General features: G+C 36.9%; 1 pseudogene; it reads right to left on the bottom strand.

The window, feature by feature from the left end:
• Nucleotides 1-15977: 15977 nt before the first annotated feature.
• LOC117782411 lies at nucleotides 15978-23192 on the bottom strand (annotated as a pseudogene).
• Between the last annotated feature and the right edge of the window lie 81 nt (nucleotides 23193-23273).

Raw genomic sequence — 23273 nt, forward strand, 5'->3', positions numbered from 1 at the left:
GAACATCAAAGAGCCCTCAGTCTTGTTACGGACTGAAAACTCAGATGCCCCGCCAGTTTAATGTAGCGGATACAACCTCTATGTTCTCATGTGCCTGAAAATCCCTTCGCAATACCGTTCGTATGTCCTGTCGGTCGTAGATATGGACTTTGCTCTGGTAGCTCTATCCAGATCATGTCCGTCTGTCACCACCTGTGCATCAAGCACGATGGTTCGGTCGTGTCGGAACGCAACCAGATCCGGCTTAAACATCCTGTTCTCTCCCTGCAGACTCGGTTCAGCAATGACGGAATAGCCTCTAGACTCAAGCCCCTTCTTGAGAAAATCAGCTACTCCGTTGTGTCTAATACCCGCCTCCCATGCGTACGATGACACTTCTGCAAGATGTGGTTTAGTGTTTCAGAGCATCATCCTGCACGACACTGCCTCCCAATTCGTGCCTTCCCTCGTAGTCCGTGACCGTGGGTGGGGCATTTATCCGCAGTTTGATCCCGTTCAGGTAAGCCTTCCTGTTAGCAAACGCGTGGGCTGAACCACCCACCGTGTTGCGGGCGAAACGCCCCGCTTCACGTAGACCGCTGCCATCAACAGACATGTGCAATCTATTCGCCGTGTAGAATCTATCTTTGAACGTGATAACAGCTCATTAACTCCTGCTTGGCATCTATCTCGGGCCTTTCGCTGCTCGGTTTCTAGAAGGTGATGGCCACCTCGGATTGCTCGAGGTGGGGGCCATTTTATGCCACACAATCTTTTGACTCGCAACATTGGCCCGTCCAGCAGGTGAAGGAACACCGAGACCCCCATCCGAATGGGGGCATGGAAGAATGCGGCTGACACGTCAACGGAAGATCTAACCATTTCCGAACGATAGACCGTACCAGTCTGTCACACTTTCTCAGAACGCCTAACGACACACTACCAAGAGTTAGTTGGTGAAAGAGCTGTGGAATTAGGACAGTTCTGAGGGCGAATAACTTCTGTTGAGGCTTCAGGGGGGACTGCGTTAATCTCTCAACTTTGGACCAATGTCCTCGGAAGGAGAGTAACAGGCCCTCCCTTCCGCAGTAAACTTGATGCCGAGATACTTCCATTCCTGGGGCGCTTCAGAGCTGGACACGTGCGCGAACCTATGCAAGCTCCGTGGTTCGACCACAGTACACTTCTGTTTTGGTTGCCCTTTTATGCTGACCGTGAAACATTTTCAGCATTTAAGGTGCGTAACGGAAGACAGAAAGCCAACCGTGGTATCAATAGTGCCTGAAGGCCCTTCGGCGTGGAAGCAAACAACATCAAGTCATCTGCGAACGCTGCTGCGTTTGTTTTTTGCGTTCCCGACACTGACACCTATCTCGACGGGGAACGACCTGAGCAATCGATCGATGATCAAATTGAACAAGACGGGGACAGAGGATCACCTGCTTGACTCCTCTAGCAGGATGAATTCCTCCTCCAGCCGTTCCCACTAAGATAGTGCCGCCTCCCAGTACATGTTCCGGACATAATCGACAAAGCCCGGAGGGCATAGGCGGTCAGCGTATCGAACACTGCCTTGTGAGAGACAGAGTCGAATGCCTTGCTTACATCGAGAGTCGCGATGTAGCAAGACGCGCTCCGTCTATGGTGGTCCCTCAGGACTAAGTCGACTATGGTCGCGTTATCAGCACAACCGTCCGTAGGCAGAAACCCCGTTGACGCGGGTCCCAATTGACTGATGAAGTCAACCGGGCAGCCAATATGGCATTGGTTGTCTGACCACGATCGATGGCACCGATATCGGACGAAAGTCTTGCGGTCAGGATGCCTTCACCGACTTCAGGATGAAGACGGTTCAGGCCATTCGGAAGAGTCGGGCAAATCTCCGCACCAGAGAATCAGGTTCATTATGCGAAGCATAATCCCTCTGGGAATACCCGCTGCATGTTTGGCGGATATCCATCGGGCCGGAGAGGAAGTCAATGACACTTTATGTGCCTGATCACTCGACAAAATTGTTGACCATACCCCTGTACCCCATGAGGCACGGTGGTATTGAAGAGGATGGGCTAGGCGCTGTCTAACTTCCTTCAATAGGGTTCCATGATTCCCTGGTTTGGCATTGTCGACTCGTCGGGTCCATCAAGCAAGGATTTAATGCAACGACCTTTATGTTTGTCCCAGTTACGAACCTAGCGTACTCTTGACGTCTTCGTTGCCTCCTATTGCGGGGTGCAGGGCGGTGCACTCTCGCGGAACAGGGCGGTTGTTCCGAGTCGGAAATAATTCCAGGAGGTAGACGGACAAACGTTGAGAGTCACCTCTTTTCCCGAATCTTGCGCCTCATTTACAATGGATTGCAAGACTTCGGCTCTCAAGATCGATTGCGACGGGCTGTAACCCCGAAGCATCCGCATGAGGATATCAGTGTCTCGATGGAGCGAGTGGAGGAGCCTGTGATATTGAGGAAGAGGAACCGGGCTCACTTAAACTAGGGCGGCGCTGTATGGTCGGAGATTCATTCGCTGCTGGGATAGGAACTGCTTGCCTTTAGCTGTTCGATTTTCGCTTTATAACTATCCCTCTGTCGACATTTCTTGATTGCGTCGACGCTGCGGTTCTTCAAAGACTTGCTAGCTTTTTAATGAATCTACCATTTGCTGTGAGCTCGATTTCCTTCCTCGCCATCATAGACAACTCTTCGTCGTTCCACCTGGCTTTCACGTCAACACGCCGACGACACTCATCCAGTGCGTCTTTGTGCTGGCGCGACATGTGAACACCAGACCGGTCTTCGTGGAGAAAGACCGATCACATTCACAACAAGGAAACATGGCCTGTGATGACCACTGCATTCCTTTCCTGATGGGTCCCACGGCGAGTGGCCGTAGGAGAATTTCGTGAACTTTGTTCATATATCCGAGCTCGTTTCGATTCATGCACCATCAGTTTGTCGGTCCAGGTGGTAACAACGCTGCCATTTACATTCGTCGCTCGAATTAGCTGCTAATCAGAACTACACTGAATTTAGCACGGAGGATACCACGAGGCCACAATTGAATTGTGGGACACAAGTGTCTACGAGTCGACTTGACTTTGATGTCTTCTGAATTACGACATATGTAAATGCATATGCCCCTTCTGCATCTCAGTCCATTGATCCTCCCGTTGAGGACCCGCGCTTACTTGAATTTCTTCACTTTGACATTCAGAGCACTGGGCAGAAATCACATTGTGTCAACACCCGCTAGGGCCATCACAATGCTTTGTTTTAATTAGACAGTCGGATTCCCCAAGTCCGTGCCAGTTCTGAATTGATTGTTAATTGATAATCGTTATAATTTAAAAGAACTAATTGGTTACCCAATTAGTATTCTTAAAAATTTTAGCAAGAAAGTTCCACAATTGGCTACGTAACTAAACTATCCGGGAACAAGAAACTACCATAAATGATAGAAACTCTATTTACCCAGAACGAGCACATAAACCATGTTATTGTTTCCCAATCAAGCCCGACTATCTCAATCTTCAGAGCCAATCCTTATCCCGAAGTTACGGATCTAATTTGCCGACTTACCTACATTATTCTATCGACTAGAGACTCTTCACCTTGGAGACCAGCTGCGGATATTGGTACGGCCTGTTGAGAGTTTGCGTGTCCCCACCATAAATTTTCAAGGTCCGAGGAGAAAATATCGACACAACAGTATATGTCATGCTCTTCTAGCCCATCTACCATATCTCTCTGCGAAAGACTTCCATGGTAGTACGGCTATAAAACAGAAAAGAAAACTCTTCCGATACCTCTCGACGGCTTCTTTATGGTCGTTCCTGTTGCCAGGATGAGCACGAGGCCCATATTTAATAACAAACGGATACTCAACAGGTTACAGGTGGAACCGTATTCCTTTCGTTCAAAATTATTCAAGTGTATTAATTTTCCAAAATTTTAAATATTGACAACTTACTTGAAAATTTTCGGCTTTCGCCTGAACTTAGGACCGACTAACTCGTGATCAACCACTGTTCACACGAAACCCTTCTCCACTTCAGTCCTCAAGGTCTCATTCGATTATTTGCTACTACCACCAGATCTGTACCAATGACGGCTCCATGCAGGCTTACGCCAAACACTTCTATGCACACCATTGTACCTTCCTACTCACTAAAGTTTCAAAATTTATATTACAAGTAATATAAATCATCTACTTTAGCGGTAATGTATAGTATACAACAAGCGCCATCCATTTTAAGGGCTAGTTGCTTCGGCAGGTGAGTTGTTACACACTCCTTAGCGGATTTCGACTTCCATGATCACCGTCCTGCTGTTTTAAGCAACCAACGCCTTTCATGGTTTCTGAATGAGTTGTTAATTTGGGCACCGTAACATTACGTTTGGTTCATCCCACAGCGCCAGTTCTGCTTACCAAAGTGGCCCACTGGGCACATTATATCATAACCTTAAACTTCATATCAAGAAGTTAAGGTTCTTACCCATTAAAGTTTGAGAATAGGTTAAGATCGTTTTCGACCCTAAGGCCTCTAATCATTCCTTTACCAGATAAGATTATTTTATACAACAGTTAAATGCACCAGCTATCCTGAGAAACTTCGGAAGGAACCAGCTACTAGATGGTTCATTGGTCTTTCGCCCTATACTCAATTCTGACAATCGATTTGCACGTCAGAACTGTTTCGGTCTTCCATCAGGGTTTCCCTGACTTCAACCTGATCAAGTATAGTTCACCATCTTTCGGTCACAGCATATATGCTCAAGGTACGTTCCAGTTAGAGGCATAAATAATATAAATATTATCATACATAACTATATAGAACGCCCCGGGATTGTGTTAATTAACTATAAATAGTTAAAAAACTAATCCCATTAATAGTCAAGTTAATTACGCTATTAGGTTTTATCCCAATAACTTGCACATATGTTAGACTCCTTGGTCCGTGTTTCAAGACGGTCCCGAAGGTATCCTGAATCTTTCGCATTGTTAATCATACAAGTGCATATAATAAACACAAAAATCAATGATAATCATGCCATTATATAATTCGAAAAATTAACGCACTGTATTCATATAAATCTATCAGCACTTTATCAAATTTATGACATTTATTTTATGTTAAAATGCAAGCATTTTAATTTAAATAACAATTGACTAAAATTTTTTGATAAATTAATTGATACTAATAGATTACAATGTCCTTATATGGAAAAATGCACTATTATTATAATATTGTTTAAATATTACAATTTTAATGATGAATTTTCCATAATGGATATTCAGGTTCATCGGGCTTAACCTCTAAGCAGTTTCACGTACTATTTAACTCTCTATTCAGAGTTCTTTTCAACTTTCCCTCACGGTACTTGTTTACTATCGGTCTCATGGTTATATTTAGTTTTAGATGGGTTTACCACCCACTTAGTGCTGCACTATCAAGCAACACGACTCTTTGGAACACCATCTAATAATCATTAACGTTATACGGGCCTGGCACCCTCTATGGGTAAATGGCCTCATTTAAGAAGGACTTAAATCGTTAATTTCTCATACTAGAATATTGATGTTCCATACACTGCATCTCACATTTGCCATATAGACAAAGTGACTTAGTGCTGAACTGATTTCTTTTCGCTCGCCGCTACTAAGAAAATCCTTGTTAGTTTCTTTTCCTCTAATTAATATGCTTAAATTCAGGGGGTAGTCCCATATGAGTTGAGGTTGTATAATTATACTTATATATTAGTTATTATAAAACATGATGATTATAATAACAATTTGAAATATACTATAATTTTGAAGTTCCATAATATTGACAAATGTTTTATTCTTTATCTCATCATAAATAAGAGGCAATTCTAGTTAAAAAAAAATTCTTTATGCTAGACATTCCTCATATTATTTTTGAATAAAATAAAGAATATATAATTCTTCAAATTTTCTCATACAAATATATACAACAAGAGAAGTATAGATATTTCGTTATTTATTTTAATATTATGAATATATTATGAGTAAATGTTTTGCAACATTACAATATATATTATCAATAATATACCATATGCTTAAAATTTCGAAAATTTTAAACAACTTATTTAGCATAGTCTTACAACCCTCAACCATATGTAGTCAAGCAGCACTCTAAAATTAATTAAAGTACATAACAGCATGGACTGCGATATGCGTTCAAAATGTCGATGTTCATGTGTCCTGCAGTTCACACGATGACGCTTTGCTGCGTTCTTCATCGACCCATGAGCCAGTGATCCACCGCAGAGTAATACAAATTTTTGGTTTATTTCATTACGTCATATATTCTTTTATTGAAAGAAATTAAAATACACCATTTTACTGGCATATATCAATTCCTTCAATAAATTTTTTTATACCTAAAAAAATGTTGCGAAATATCTTAGTTTTACATAATCAATGAAAATACGGTATATGACAACTATATAAAATATATTTAATTGTATTATAATCGATATATGTAAAGCATTAACCTGAACAAACAGGTACAACATTATATTTTAGGTTGTTGCGTTTATACAATGTATGCGCATGTTAATAATGAACAATACATTTGTGCAACGCATGTATATTATGGCACATATACGCAGTTAATAATTTTCTTGCCCAAAACACATAAAAATGTAATACATTTATACAATATGATATGACAAATAAAATTTATAACAAGTAATTTTATTGTATAAATATACATTACAATACACAATTTCAAATGTTTGAGCAAAGTAAATTATTTATTTTATTATTGACAATTAAAAATTTTCTTTTATTTTCGTTAAAATATATTTCTATATATTAATGAAAAAAAAATTTTTATTTTATTAACAGTTAGATGCATTATACAATAATGATCCTTCCGCAGGTTCACCTACGGAAACCTTGTTACGACTTTTACTTCCTCTAAATAATCAAGTTCATCAACTTTTGCGAAACAACCGTAACACACAAGGCGTCACAGTGATCACGTCCGAGACCTCACTAAATAATTCAATCGGTAGTAGCGACGGGCGGTGTGTACAAAGGGCAGGGACGTAATCAATGCGAGTTAATGACTCACACTTACTGGAATTCAAGTTCATGTGAACAGTTTCAGTTCACAATCCCAAGCATGAAAGTGGTTCAGCGGTTTACGGACCTCTCGGTCTAGGAAATACACGTTGATACTTTCATTGTAGCGCGTGCAGCCCAGGACATCTAAGGGCATCACAGACCTGTTATTGCTCAATCATTATTGCTAGACAATTTGTCCATTTAAGCTAGTGTCCTTATAATGGGACAAACCAACAGGTACAGCTCCATTATATAAACACATTCAAACACAATAAACATTTTACTGCCACCATGAATGAAGGCTATATAAGCTTCAACACCATAATCCTGAAGATATCTATTTAATATATTTGAGTCTCGTTCGTTATCGGAATTAACCAGACAAATCACTCCACGAACTAAGAACGGCCATGCACCACCACCCATAGATTCGAGAAAGAGCTATCAATCTGTCTTACACACTTATGTTCGGACCTGGTAAGTTTTCCCGTGTTGAGTCAAATTAAGCCGCAGGCTCCACTCCTGGTGGTGCCCTTCCGTCAATTCCTTTAAGTTTCAGCTTTGCAACCATACTTCCCCAGCCCAAAGCTTTGGTTTCCCGGCGACTGAGAGGCCATAAAGTAGCTACACCCAATTGCTAGCTGGCATCGTTTATGGTTAGAACTAGGGCGGTATCTGATCGCCTTCAGACCTCTAACTTTCGTTCTTGATTAATGAAAACATCTTTGGCAAATGCTTTTTAAGTTAGTCTTACGACGGTCCAAGAATTTCACCTCTCGCGTCGTAATACTAATGCCCCAAACTGCTTCTATTAATCATTACCTCTTGATCTGAAAACCAATAGAAAGCAGAACAGAGGTCTTATTTCATTATCCATGCACAGAATATTCAGGCATTTGAAGCCTGCTTAAGCACTCTAATTTGTTCAAAGTAATTGTACCGGCCCACAATAACACTCGATGAAGAGCACTAATGCAGGTTTTAAATGGGACATATAAAAAAAAGTATTTAATTACATATAAGAACTCCACCGGTAATACGCTTACATACATAAGGTATAGTACTAACTACAATTGTAAGTTGCTACCGTATGAAGCACAAGTTCAACTACGAACGTTTTAACCGCAACAACTTTAATATACGCTATTGGGCTGGAATTACCGCGGCTGCTGGCAGACTTGCCCTCAATAGGGTCTGTTAAAGATTTAAAGTGTACTCATTCCAATTACAGGGCCTCGGATATGGTCCTGTATTGTTATTTTCGTCACTACCTCCCGAGCTGGGGTGGGTAATTTACGCGCCTGCTGCCTTCTTAGATGTGGTAGCCGTTTCTCAGGCTCCCTCTCGGAATCGAACCTGATTCCCGTTACCGTTGCAACCATGGTAGTCCTAGATACTACCATCAAAGTTGATAGGGCAGACATTTGAAGATCTGTCGTCGGTACAAGACCATACGATCTGCATGTTATCTAGAGTTCAACCAGTGTAACGATCTTGCGATCGCTTGGTTTTAGCCTAATAAAGCACACGTTCCAAAGGTCCGTGTTTTAATTGCATGTATTAGCTCTGAATTACCACAGTTATCCAAGTAACAACGATCTAAGGAACCATAACTGATATAATGAGCCTTTTGCGGTTTCACTTTTATTTCGTGTGTACTTGACATGCATGGCTTAATCTTTGAGACAAGCATATAACTACTGGAGGATCAACCAGAATAATGTGTTATTTCTATGTGTAAATATTTTACAATATAAATATTTTAAATATGTAATAGACATGACAACTCATTAATATTTTTGAATAAATATGACATGCATATAGAGAACGAATATTTCAATTTAAATAGCAATCATGTTCGTTAGTTATAAAAAAACTTACATTTTTTTTATAAATATATATATATACAAAATATATACATATTAATTTGTTCAAAATATCTTTATATTTACACTTACTTAATATAAATTCATCACACGTACATTATTTAAATTCAAAATAAATTGAATAAAAAATTTATTTAATTTTGATTACAAATTGATAATTTATCTACATTTTGTATATATGTTTAATAAATATTATATTAAATAAAACCTTTATCCACAATATATTTACATTGTTTAAAGTTTAATTATTTTAATTTCCAATATACTATACATGTGCACTGCCCTTGCATTGGAGAATCGAAAACATATGATATTCAATTTTCCAACCAGGTAACACTAAACCAAACCAATTATATATAAACCTGTTGGTGGTTCTATTTTTAATGAAAGTTTATGCGCTAAATTAACGATAATGTGAAACCTATTTAGTATATATTGAAGAACAATATACCTTGCAATTCCACTATTATCTAACAATTGCATATTATTACCGCCAAGCGTTCAAAGACAACAAATAACGAATAACTTTCATTTTCATTGACAACATTTATTATTATATGCGTCGACACATATAATAGATGAACACCCTGCTCACCTGTAAAGGTTTTTGCCACGCTTTCTAAAATTCAATTAGTTTTTAAATACCTCTTAATTTAATCAAGTGCATGCATCAATATATTTATGCATATTAAACTTCATTATTTTTGCCACATTTATAAATGCCATGTCGGCAGACAACACTCCACCGTCATATAATTTCGGTATGTTAATTTTTCATATGACTTGCCTTGCGCGACACCACTCCACCTATGGGTTTTTTGCACTTTCTAAAATTCAATTATTTTTTTCAGTACCTCTTAATTTAATCAGTGCATGCATCAATATATTTATGCTATTAAACTTCATTATTTTGCACCACATTATAAATACCCAATGCCGACGAGACAACTCCACCGTCATATATAATTTCGGTATATTAAATTTTTTCATATGTTGCCTTGCGACACCTCCACCTATATAGGTTTTTTTGCCGCGCTTCTAAAATTTACCATTTTTCAAATGACAGTTTTTGTTTCTATAGCATATGCATATGTTTATATAATAATGCTGTAAAACTTCATTATTTTTTGCACCACATATTATAAATATCAATGCCGGCAAGACAACATCCACCGTCATATGTTCGGTATGTTAAATTTTCATATGACTTGCCTTGCGACACCATCCACCTATATGGGTTTTGCACGCTCTAAATTTCAATTAGTTTTCAGTACCTCTTAATTTAATCGTGCATGCATCAATATGTTTATGCTATTAAACTTCATTATTTTTGCCATTATAAATGCCCAATGCCAGCAAGACAACCTCCACCGTCATATAATTTCGGTATGTTAAATTTTTCATATGACTTGCCTTGCGACACCCTCCACCTATATGGGTTTTGCCACGCTTTCTAAATTTGTTTTCAAATGACAATTTTTATTTCATCATATGTATGCTATAATTATATTTGTAAAACTTCATTATTTTTTGCCACATGTTATAAATATCAATGCCATTGAGACAACCTCCACCGTCATATAATTTCGGTATGTTAAATTTTTTTATATATGACTTGCCTTGCGCGACACCACTCCACTATATAGGTTTTTTGCCACGCTTTCTAAATTTACCATTTTTCAAGGACGATCTGTTTTCATAAATGTACTGTTATAAAATGTCTATGTCATATGAAAGTACTCTATTATATTGTTTATTTAAATGTCTGTCATATGAAAATATAATTTTACTTATATCAAATATGATTTATTTTTTGTAGTCATATAAATTTTTTTTTATTTTATGGAGTTGATTTTATTTGTCATATAATATGGTTATGACATAAGAAAGTTGAATTTTTCTTGTCATATGAAATTTTTTATGTCATATAAATTTGACTTTCTTGTAGTCATATGAAATTTTATTGTTATTTGAGAATTGTTATATTTTGTCATATAATATGGTTATAAAAAATGAAAGTTGAATTTTACTTGTCATATGAAATTTGTCTCTTTTTTGTTGTAGTCATATGAAATATTTATGTTGAATTGTTCGTGTCATATGAAATTTTTTATGTCTTGAAATTTGCCTTTTTTTTTTTATTTATAAAATTTTGTATGTTATATGAGTTTGTTTAATTCTTGTCATATTATATGGTTATGACAAATAAATGTTGAATTTTACATGTCATAAAATTTAACTTTTTTTGTAGTCATATGAAATTTTATATTATTTGGGGTTGACTTTGTTTTGTCATAAAATATGGCTGTGACTTAAGAAAGTTGAATTTTTCTTGTCATATGATATTTTTTATGTCATGAAAATTGACTTTTATTTTGTAGTCATATAGAATTTTTTATGTTTGAATTTTTTCTAGTCATATAAATTTTTTATGTCATGTGAAATTTGCCTTTTTTTTTGTATTTATAAATTTTATGTTATATGGATTTGTTTAATTCTTGTCATATTATATGGTTATGACAATAAATGTTGAATTTACATGTCCTAAGATTTAACTTTTTTGTAGTCATATGAAATTTTTTTGTTTGAATTTTTTGCGTCATATGAAATTTTTATGTCATGTGAAAATTGATTTTTTTTTTTTTTGTATTTTAATTTGAATTTTATTTAAATGAGGATGTGTTTAATTATTGTCATATAATATGGTTATATGAAAATAATAGTTAATTTACTTGTCATATAAAATTTGACTCTTTCTTTGTGTCATATGAAAATTTATGTTATATAGAGGTTGAATTTTCTTGTCATATAGATTTTTTTATTTCATATGAAATTTGTCTCTTTTGTTGTAGTCATATGAAATATTTATGTTTGAATTGTTCGTGTCATATAAATTTTTATGTCTTGTGAAATTTGCCTTTTTTTTTGTATTTATAAAAATTTTAATGTTATATGAGATTTGTTTAATTCTTGTCATATTATATGGTTATGAAAATAAATGTTGAATTTTACATGTCATAAAAATTAACTTTTTTTTGTAGTCATATAAATTTTATATTATTTGGGAGTTGACTTTGTTTTGTCATAAAATATGGCTGTGACTTAAGAAAGTTGAATTTTCTTGTCATATGATATTTTTATGTCATGAGAAATTTGACTTTATTTTGTAGTCATATGAAATTTTTATGTTTGAATTTTCTAGTCATATGAAATTTTTTATGTCATGTAAAATTTGCCTTTTTTGTTTATATAAATTTTTATGTTATATGAAGTTTGTTTAATTCTTGTCATATTATATGGTTATGACAAATAAATGTTAATTTACATGTCCTAAGAATTTAACTTTTTTTGTAGTCATATGAAATTTTTTTTGTTTGAATTTTTGCGTCATATGAAATTTTTATGTCATGTGAGTTGATTTTTTTTTTTTTTTAATTTGAATTTTTATTTAAATGAGGATGTGTTTAATTATTGTCATATAATATGGTTATGACAAAATAGTTAAATATTACTTGTCATATAAAATTTGACTCTTTCTTTGTAGTCATATAAATTTATGTTATATGAGGTTGAATTTTTCTTGTCATATGAATTTTATTGTCATATAAATTTGTCTCTTTTGTGTAGTCATATGAAATTTTATGTTTGAATTTTTTCGTGTCATATGAAATTTTTATATGTATGAAAATTGCCTTTTGTATTTATAAGAAATTTTTATGTTATATGAGATTTGTTTAATTCTTGTCATATTATGGATTGCATGACAAATAAATGTTGAATTTACATGTCATAAGAATTTAACTTTTTTTAGTCATATAGAAATTTTTATATTATTTGGGAGTTGACTTTGTTTTGTCATAAAATATATGGCTGTGACTTAAGAAAGTTGATTTTTTCTTGTCATATGATATTTTTTATGTCTGAGAAATTTGACTTTATTTTGTAGTCATATGAAATTTTTTATGTTTGATTTTCCTAGTCATATGAAATTTTTATGTCATGTGAAAGTTGCCTTTTTTGTATTTATATGAATTTTTTTTTATGTTATATGAAGTTGTTTTAATTCTTGTCATATTATATGGTTATGACAAATAAATGTTGAATTTTACATGTCCTAAGATTTAACTTTTTTTGTAGTCATATAAATTTTTTGTTTGAATTTTTTGCGTCATATGAAATTTTTTATGTCATGTGAAGATGATTTTTTTTTGTATTTTAATTTGATTTTTATTTAAATGGATGTGTTTAATTATTGTCATATAATATGGTTATGAATAAATAATAGTTAAATATTACTTGTCATCATATAAGTTGATCTTTCTTTTTACAATTGAATCATATGAAATTTAATAATTATATGAGTTGAAGTTTTCTTCATATCATATAGAGATTTTATGTCATATGAAATTTGCTTTTTTTTGTCATATGAAATTTTATATGTTTGAATTTTTTCGTGTCATATAGAAATTCTTATGTCTTGTGAGTTGCCTTTTTGTATTTATAAGAAATTTTTTATGTTATATAAGTTGTTTAATTCTTGTCATATTATATAGTTATGACAAATAAATGTTGATTTTACATGTCATAAAGAAATTCTTTTTGTAGTCATATAGAATTTTATATTATTTGGGGTTGACTTTGTTTTGTCATAAAAATATGGCTGTGACTTAAAAGAGTTGAATTTTCTTGTCATATGATATTTTTTTATGTCATGAAATTTGACTTTTATTTTTTATTTTTATGAGATTGAGAATTTTATGTTTGAATTTTTCTAGTCATATGAAATTTTTTATGTCATATGATTTGCCTTTTTTTTTTGTATTTATATGAGATTTTTATGTTATATGAGATTTGTTTAATTCTTGTCATATATATGGTTATGACAAATAAATGTTGAATTTTTACATGTCCTAAGATTAACTTTTTTTTGTAGTCATATAAAATTTTTTTGTTTTAAATTTTTGCGTCATATGAAATTTTTTATGTCATGTAAAATTGTTTTTTTTTTTTTAACATTTTAATTTGAATTTTTTTTTTATTTAAATGAGGATGTGTTTAATTATTGTCATATAATATGGTTATGACAAATAATAGTTTAAATTTTACTTATCATATAATTGACTCTTTTCTTTATAATCATATATAAAATTTATGTGTTATATGAGGTTGAATTTTTTCTTGTCATATAATTTTATATATGAAATTTGATTTTATGTAGTCATATGAGTTTATATGTTTGAATTTTCGTGTCATATAAAATTCTTATGTCATGTGAATATATGAAATTTTATATCATGTGAAATTTGACTTTTTTTGATCATATGAAATTTAATTTTTTTGTGTTATATGAAAGTTTGTTTATTTTTTTGAAATGTATATGCTATATGACAAATATGAGTTAATTTTACTTGTCATATAAAATTTGACTTTTTTTTTTGTAGTCATATGATTTATATGAGGTTATTTTTATTTGAAATATTAATATGGTTTGATAAATAAAAGTTGAATTTTTCTTGTCATTAGAGAATTTGTTGACTTTTTTGTAGTCATATAATTTTATATGTTTTGTGATTTTCAATTATCATATAAAATTTTATTATCATGTGAATATATAAATTTTTTTTTTATGTCATGTAATTTGACTTTATTTTGTAGTCATATGAATTATTTTGTATTAATATGGTTGTGACATAATAAAGTTAATTTTACTTGTCATATGAAATTTATGTGTTATATGAGAGTTGACTTTTTTTTGTCATATAGTATGGTTTATGACATAGGAAAGTTAAGAATTTTCTAGTCACTTTTACTTTTTTTTTTAAATTGAAAGTTAAATTTATTTGAAATTCCTTTGTCATACTTTAAATACCGACGTTTATCAAAATATGTTCATATTTTCATGAACAAATTATAATCACAAGCTATAATATTATAATATAATAGAGAGGCTTACAGGGGCACAGTAAAGAATCTCGTTAAATCTTTTCAAATGCGTCACTATTTTGATGACAAGACAGTTGTACCGATAAACATATTTTAATATACATCAGAAAATAATATATTATCTTATTGTTTCAATCACACCAAAATTATTTCTTCAACATATTTTCATGCACAAATTTATAATCAAGCTATATATATTATGTAGAAACTTAGGGACACAGTAAGAATCTCAATAAATCTTTTCAAATGCGTCACTATTATGATGACGGACAATTGGCTACCGATATATACATATTTTGAATATACCCGTTTATCAAAATTTCTTTAATATACTCCAGAAATGAATTTCTTTTTTTTATTAAGTGTTAAGACAAAATTATTTCAACACATTTCCATTCCACAAATTTTTTTAACACAAGCTATAAGTTATAATATTACATCAGAAACAACACGGACACAGTAAGAACCTCATTAAATCTTATCAAATGCGTCACTAGTATGATGAGACAATTGGCTACCGATATAATCATATTTAGAGTATCGCCGTTAATCAAAATTTCTTTAATATACTTCACAGATTAATGCATTTTAATTAAGTTTTGTTAATACAAAATTGTTTCTCAACACATTTTCATTCACAATTTACAATCACAAGCTATAAGTTGTAATATTATATTGAAGCTTACGGACACAGTAAGAATCTCATTAAATCTTTTCATATACGTCACTAATATGATGACGAGACAATACCTTTTTATTTTATTTAAACTTTATATAAATCAATGAAATATATATAATATATTTCTATATATATATTTCATATACATACAATTAAGTCTTTTAAATACGTCACTAATATGATGACGAGACATTTGGCTACCATTTCAAGTAGAAATTTTCATAAATCATATATGTATAAAAATACAGATATCATATGTTATACATTATATATAATATTTTGCTTAGACATATATATACACATAGCATATACATACCATCTGTAAATATATATATATATATATTTATATATATGTCTTTACATATGTGTATGTGTTTATTGATCGATTTTTTTTAATTGTCGAATCATCAAAGCAAGGATAAGCTTCAGTGGATCGCAGTATGGCAGCTGCTCAGCACTTACAACACCTTGCCTGTTATAAAGTCGTTTACAATTGATTCTAGGCTTTGTCATTGTATTAAATAATGTTTTAATATATAACTAGCGCGGCATCAGGTGATCGAAGATCCTCCCAATTTACTATGTTATACGTAACATTGGCATCACATCCATTGTCGTCTATTAAATGAATAACAAACTTTTAATGGTTTAGAAGCCATACAATACCGTGCCTTATTTATCATTGCAGTCCAGCACGGATACGACCTTAGAGGCGTTCAGGCATAATCAACGGACGTAGCGTCATACCACTGTTCGCTCGAACAAGTATTGTGCCATTGGTCCGTACCTGCGGTTCCTCTCTCGTACTACGCAGGAATGCTGTCGCAACAACGTTTTGTCATTAGTAGGGTAAAACTAACCTGTCTCACGACGGTCTAAACCCAGCTCACGTTCCCTTGCATGGGTGAACAATCCAACGCTTGGTGAATTTTGCTTCACAATGATAGGAAGAGCCGACATCGAAGGATCAAAAAGCGACGTCGCTATGAACGCTTGGCCGCCACAAGCCAGTTATCCCTATGGTAACTTTTCTGACACCTCTTGTTAAAACTCTTTAAACCAAAAGGATCGATAGGCCGATTTTGCTGTCCTGTGTTTACTGAACACCGAGATCAAGTCAGCATTTGCCTTTTGCTCTATGTGTGGTTTCTGTCACTGAGCTGGCCTTGGGACACCTCCGTTATTATTTGAGAGATGTACCCCAGTCAAACTCCTGGCAATGTCCTTGAATTGGATCATACCTGAGTAGTGGAGTTATACCAATTATTAAATCAAAAGTACATAAATGCACTCTCTCATTAAAGAATTTGTTTGCGATTATATAACAAACTCGTGATACTTTGATCAAGAAGCATCAAAACCCAATACCATAAGATATAATAAATATATCCGTATAATGGCTAGAAATGATACACGTTCCATTTAATCAAGTAAGTAAGGAAACAATAGAGTAGTGGTATTTCATTGTCGATACTAAACCGAAATCTAATATCTCCCACTTATTCTACACCTCTTATATCTCTTTTTACTTGCAGATTAAGTCAAGCTCAAAAGGTCTTCTTTCCCCGCTAAATATTCCAAGCCCGTTCCCTTGGCTGTGGTTTCGCTAGATAGTAGATAGGGACAGAATCAAAAGGATCTCTCCGATTTATTTAACGTGGCGTGTTCCAGTTAAGGATTACGACCACGGTATTCGAATATGCAAGCATATAATACATCAGTTTGGTACAATGCAAACTGACGCCCCTAAGAGATGTGCAGTGGCTTCCATCTCCTCGGATCCAAATAAGTGTACACCATCGGTTGCACCTCCCCTTGGTATGAGGCAGAGCATCTATTCTCTCCTGCGTTGAAACGCAACGCTACGCAACACAGCCACCACGAACTCCACTGGGGCCCGACCTCAATGAGAAGTCTTGGAGAAACTCTCTCAGCCCGTGGTACCGATTTTCAAAGGATCAGTATCCCCTCCCATTTAGCTCCGACAAGCCTGGACGCTGGGTGATCCATGGTGCACCTTTAGTCGTCTCGTACGACAAGCGGTTACATACTGTGGGTGATATTCTAAGACCCGCCGCCAACGGGTGAGGCCAGTTTTAGCTTATTATTCAGGGACTGACAGCCCTGGTACCTCATTTAGTCATGCCTCATACGACAAGCAGAGGTGCACTGTGGTAGTATTCTAAGACCCGCCAACCACAGGTGAGCCAGTTTGGCTTATTCAGCTCGGGACTGACAGCCCTGGTACCTCATTTAGTCGTCTCCGACAAGTGAGGTGCACTGTGGTAGTATTAAGACCATAGCCACAGGTGAGGCCAGTTTAGCTTATTCAGCTCGGGACTGGCAAGCCGCCAACGCCTTCCTCCTCCAGCATTTGCCGACGCCGTAAACACGGCATGGGCAAATGTGTCTAACTACATCCTCTCCTGGGTCTCCGTCACTCCAGACACTCTCCAAACGCCGCGTTCATTGTGCACTCCAGGTCCATCGAGGAACCGCAGATCTGCATAAGTGGGCATACACATAGCACGTGTAGCCAGTCCTCACGATCAGCACCACAAGCACATGCAGTCGTCTCGCTCAGAGTTCTTCCATGCAGAAATGCATTTAGTGATCCATGGCCAGTCAGCAAGAATCCAGCGTGCATCGTAGCGAAAGTCGCCTTGATAGACGAAGCCTGCGCTCGGGAAAAACTCGTGTGTTACCGTCGGTATCACCGTCATCCCATCTGCGCTGCCACTCGCTCAGCAAGCATTCGTCAAGCAACGCCATCTTTTGCTTCAATCAAGTCCTGCCAAGTCTCGATCGTACAATGCCACTTTCCTCAACGGGTAGTCACGCTTGAGTTTGAACTTGATTGCCAATTTCTTGGCCTCCAAGTCAAACGGGGGAGCACCAACAGCACCTGCAGTGCCGCTGTGGACACTGTTCGGCATACCGGGAGGCATCCTAGAAGGATAAGCCTCTGGCAGGCAATTAGTGTCCTCCTGGCCAATCTGACGGTCCGTCGTGCCATGCCATACCGAGGCAAAATGTGCCAAGGCACCATGGGTCCGGCATAGATGGTCCGCTTGTCGCGGGACTGACCCCAGTCGACCCGCAGTACGCGTGCCAATGCCGCAACGACTCCAGTAAGCCAGGATTTAAGCGAGTTTATGTGCCGTACATAACTCATCTTCTAACTGTGATGCCAAGATACCGATATTCATCAACATACTTCAAGTTTCCTCCACAAATCAGACCCAGGGGGGGTCTATTGGCGGAAGAGAAACTAAGAAGCATGCATGCCGTCTTGCTGGTTGATACAGCCACTCCGACTTCTGCTCCCCAGCGCCTACGATGGACATCAGCTGCTCGCCTTTGGCTCTGGTTCCAGGCGGGGTCCTCCTCGACGAAAATCAGCAAGTCATCCGCATACGCGCTAAAAACACAGTGTAGCCAGACGCTGAAGAGTGTTTCCATCAAGAGTTCCATATGAATGGACCACTGATGGATCCCTGTGGGCAACCTCGTGTCACCGGAACAGACGCTTCTCCATACCTGCTGACGATACTTGCGTTTCTGCCTGAGAAGCTTCTCCACAAGCTGGCTTCACGGCATCCTGGTCAGATCAGGCGGCGCAGCGCAGCACTCCACTCCACGTGGTCGAAGGCTCCTTTGAAGTCCACGAAGATACCAGAGCACGAGTTTGGCCGGGCTGGCCTGCAACCTGCTCACGACGTCTCAAGCATCCTCACGCAGCGTTCGGGTTGGAATCCAACTGCCATCTGCATCCTGCCGGTAGGACTTCTCGTAAGCGGGTCACCGATTCCCTCAAGCACTTTGCCAAACACTGGCAGCAGACAGATACCGATAAGAGCCAGGATCGCTCTGTCATATCAGGACCCTTGGTAGTGGGACTACTCGCGGGCGCTTCCACTCGCCGGAAGTATCCTGCCCCTAATGCATCACGCATACAAGGCAGTCAAATGCTGAGGATGGCACGCCATACCTCCTTGACGATCTTGCCAGTGATACCTGCGTCCGCAGGGGGGCCTGCTCCTCAGCCTGGCAGGCAGCATCAAGCCTCCAGATGACTCCGAGGCCTGGAGGTACTTCACTCAGGATGATAACAGGCGCATCAGACTCCGCAACTGGGAAAGTTACGGAGGAGCACTTCAGGCAGTCGTGCCAGGTTACGACAAGCCTATCGCGAGCGAAGACATCAAAACTGGCATCCTTTCTCCGTCCTCGGCAGATCTTATAAACAGTGCCCCAGGGATCGTTGGTGCTGTTCTCTCCACGAATTTGCGCCAGTCTTCCTCCTTCACCGCTGGATACGCTTCTTGTAATCCGCTGAGGAGGTCCTCAGTGAAATCGCAAAAGCGCGGCATCATCATCGTGTCCGACGACGAGCATCCTGTAGCCTGCGCCTCAGTCTCCTGACCTCTCGGCGCTTGAGATGGTTCGGCATTCACCAAACTACACGTCGCTTGGCTCGCGCGGTCGTGCGGTGCCAACACAAGATCGCACACATCATGTACAATCAAGCGCAGTGCAGAAACTGTCGTCCAGCGGCGTCTCCATGTAATCCTCAGGCGGCTCCATGATCCTCCTAGCCACTTCATCCACTCAGACAGCTGCTCACCCTGCATGTAGTTCTGCAATCTCTCGCCACGGCGAGGATCTTACTGAACCACATGGGGATGCTGCGTTCGCGTCGGTGCCTAGAATAACTGGTGAACTGCTGGCCAGCAAGTACCTCATTCATGTACGAAATGTACGGCTCTAAACTCTCCTGGTGTTGGCAATATACGGAGCTCAGGAAGATTGTGCCAAATCTCCCAGTGACACTCACGCATACTCCAAAGTCGGTGATGAGCGGCTCTACGGGCATGCAGATGGCATCGGGGTCATTCATGACGATAGCAGCTTTTTTTGACGGTCAGCAAAACTCGCATCCTGGCTGGGAATCCTGAGATTCGGTGACAACAAGCGGAGGCTCTGGAGCCTAGATAGACAGTAGGAATCTCGTTAATCCATTCATGCAGCGTCACCACTAGATGACGAGGCATTGGCTACCCATAAGAGAGTCATAGTTACCCTGCTGACCCGCGCTTACTTGAATTTCTTCACTTGACATATTCAGAACTGGGCAGAAATCACATTGTGTCAACACGCTGGGGCCATCACAATGCTTTGTTTAATTAGACAGTCGGATTCCCCAAGTCCGTGCCAGTTCTGAATTGATTGTTAATGATAATCGTTAATTAAAAGAACTAATTGGTTACCCATTAGTATTCTGAAAATTTAGCAAGAAAGTTCCACACTGGCTAGCGTAACTAAACTATCCGGGGAACAAGAAATCACCATAAACAGATAGAAAACTCATTTACCCAGAACGGTTACCATAAAACCATGTTATTGTTTCCCAATCAAGCCTGACTCATCTCAACTTCAGAGCCAATCCTTATCCCGAAGTTACGTGACTAACTTGCCGACTTCCCTCTGCTACATTCTTCTATCGACTAGAGACTCTTCAATTTTGGAGACCAGCTGCGGATATTGGCATTTGCCTGTTGAGAGAAGTTTGCGTGTCCCCAAATTCAAATTTTCAAGGTCCGAGGAGAAAATATCGACACAACAGTATATGTCATGCTTCAGCTCATCTACCATATCTCTCTGCGAAAGACTCATGGTAGTAGTCATTATAAACAGAAAAGAAAACTCTTCCGATACCTCTCCTGACGTTTCTTTATGGTATCGTTCCTGCTGCCAGGATGTGAGCACGAGGCCCATATTTTAAACAACAAACGATACTCAACAGGTTACGAATTGGAACCGTATTCCTTCTTTGTTCAAAATTATTCAAGGTATTAATTTTCCAAATTTTAAATATTGACAACTTTTTATTTGAAAATCTTTTCGGCTTTCGCCTTGAACTTTAGGACCGATAACTCGTGATCAACCACTCGTTCACACGAAACCCTTCTCCACCAGTCCTCCAAGGTCTCATTCGATTATTTGCTACTACCACCAAGATCTGTACCAATGATTTGCTCATGAAGCACGCCAAACACTTTATGCACACTATTGTATCTTCCTACTCACTAAAAGCCAAAATTTATATTAGCAATATAAATCATCTACTTTAGCAATGAGGGTATACAACTTAAGCGCCATCCATTTTGGCTAGTTGTTTCGGCAGGTGAGTTGCTACACATTCTTGAAGTGGATTTCGACTTCTGTTGATCACCGTCCTGCTGTTTTAAGCAACCAACGCCTTTCATGGTTTCAGAATGATGTTAATTTGGGCACTGCACATGTGTTTGGTTCATCCCACAGCGCCAGTTCTGCTTACCAAAGTGGCCCACTGGCATATTATATCATAACCTTAAACTTTCAAGAAAAAGTTAAGGTTCTTACCCATTAAAGTTTGAGAATGGTTAAGATCGTTTCGATCTTAAGGCCTTCTAATCACGGCTTAAGATAAGATTATTTGTTACCAGTTAAATGCACCAGCTATCCTGAGGGAAACTTGAAGGAACCAGCTACTAGATGGTTCTGATTGGTCTTTCGCCCCTATACTCACTCCTGACAATCGATTTGCACGTCAGAACTGTTTCATTCTTCCATCAGGGTTTCCCTGACTTCAACCTGATCAAGTATAGTTCACCATCTTTCGGGTCAGCATATATGCTCAAGGTACGTTCCATTAGAGGCGCAATAATATAAATATTATCATACATAACTATATAGTGAACGCCCCGGATTGTGTTAATTAACTATAAATAGTTAAAAAAACTAATCCCATTAATAGCAAGTTAATTACGCCAGGTTTTTATCCCAATAACTTGCACATATGTTGACTCCTTGTCCGGTTTTCAAGACAACCTTGAAGGTATCCGAATCTTTTCGCATTGTTAATCATACGTGCATATAATAAACACAAAAAATCAATGATAATCATGCCATTATATAATTCCGAAAAAAATTAACGCACTGTATTCTTCATATAAATCTATCAGCACTTTATCAAATTTATGACATTTATTTTATGTTAAAATGCAAGCATTTAATTTAAATAAGCAATTGACTAAAATTTTTTGACAATGACTGATACTAATAGATTATAATGTCCTATATGGAAAAAAATGCACACCATTATAATATTGTTTAAATGATACAATTTTAATGATGAATTTTCCATAATGATATTCAGGTCATCAATAACCTCTAAGCAGTTTCACGTACCATTTAACTTCCTCATTCAGAGTTCTTTTGCAACTTCCCTCACGGTACTTGTTTACTATCATCTTGTTATATTTGGCTTCAGATGGCCATTTCACCACTTGAGTGCTGCACTATCAAGCAACACGACTCTTGGAAACACCATCTAATAATTATTAACGTTATAACGGCCTAACCCTCATAAAATGGCCTCTTATAAGTTGACTAAATCGTTAATTTCACTAGAATATTGATGTTCCATACACTGCATCTCACATTTGCCATATAGACAAAGTGACTTAGTGTGAACTGATTTCTTTTCGTCGCCGCTACTAAGAAAATCTTGTTAGTTTCTTTTTCCCTCCCCACTAATATTTTAAATTCAGGGTATATGAGTTGAGGTTGTATGATACTTATATATTAGTTATTAAACATGATGATTATAATAACAATTTGAAATATACTATAATTTTGAAGTTCCATAAT

Source organism: Drosophila innubila (assembly GCF_004354385.1).
Source record: "Drosophila innubila isolate TH190305 chromosome 2L unlocalized genomic scaffold, UK_Dinn_1.0 4_B_2L, whole genome shotgun sequence".
NCBI classification, from domain to species: domain Eukaryota; kingdom Metazoa; phylum Arthropoda; class Insecta; order Diptera; family Drosophilidae; genus Drosophila; species Drosophila innubila.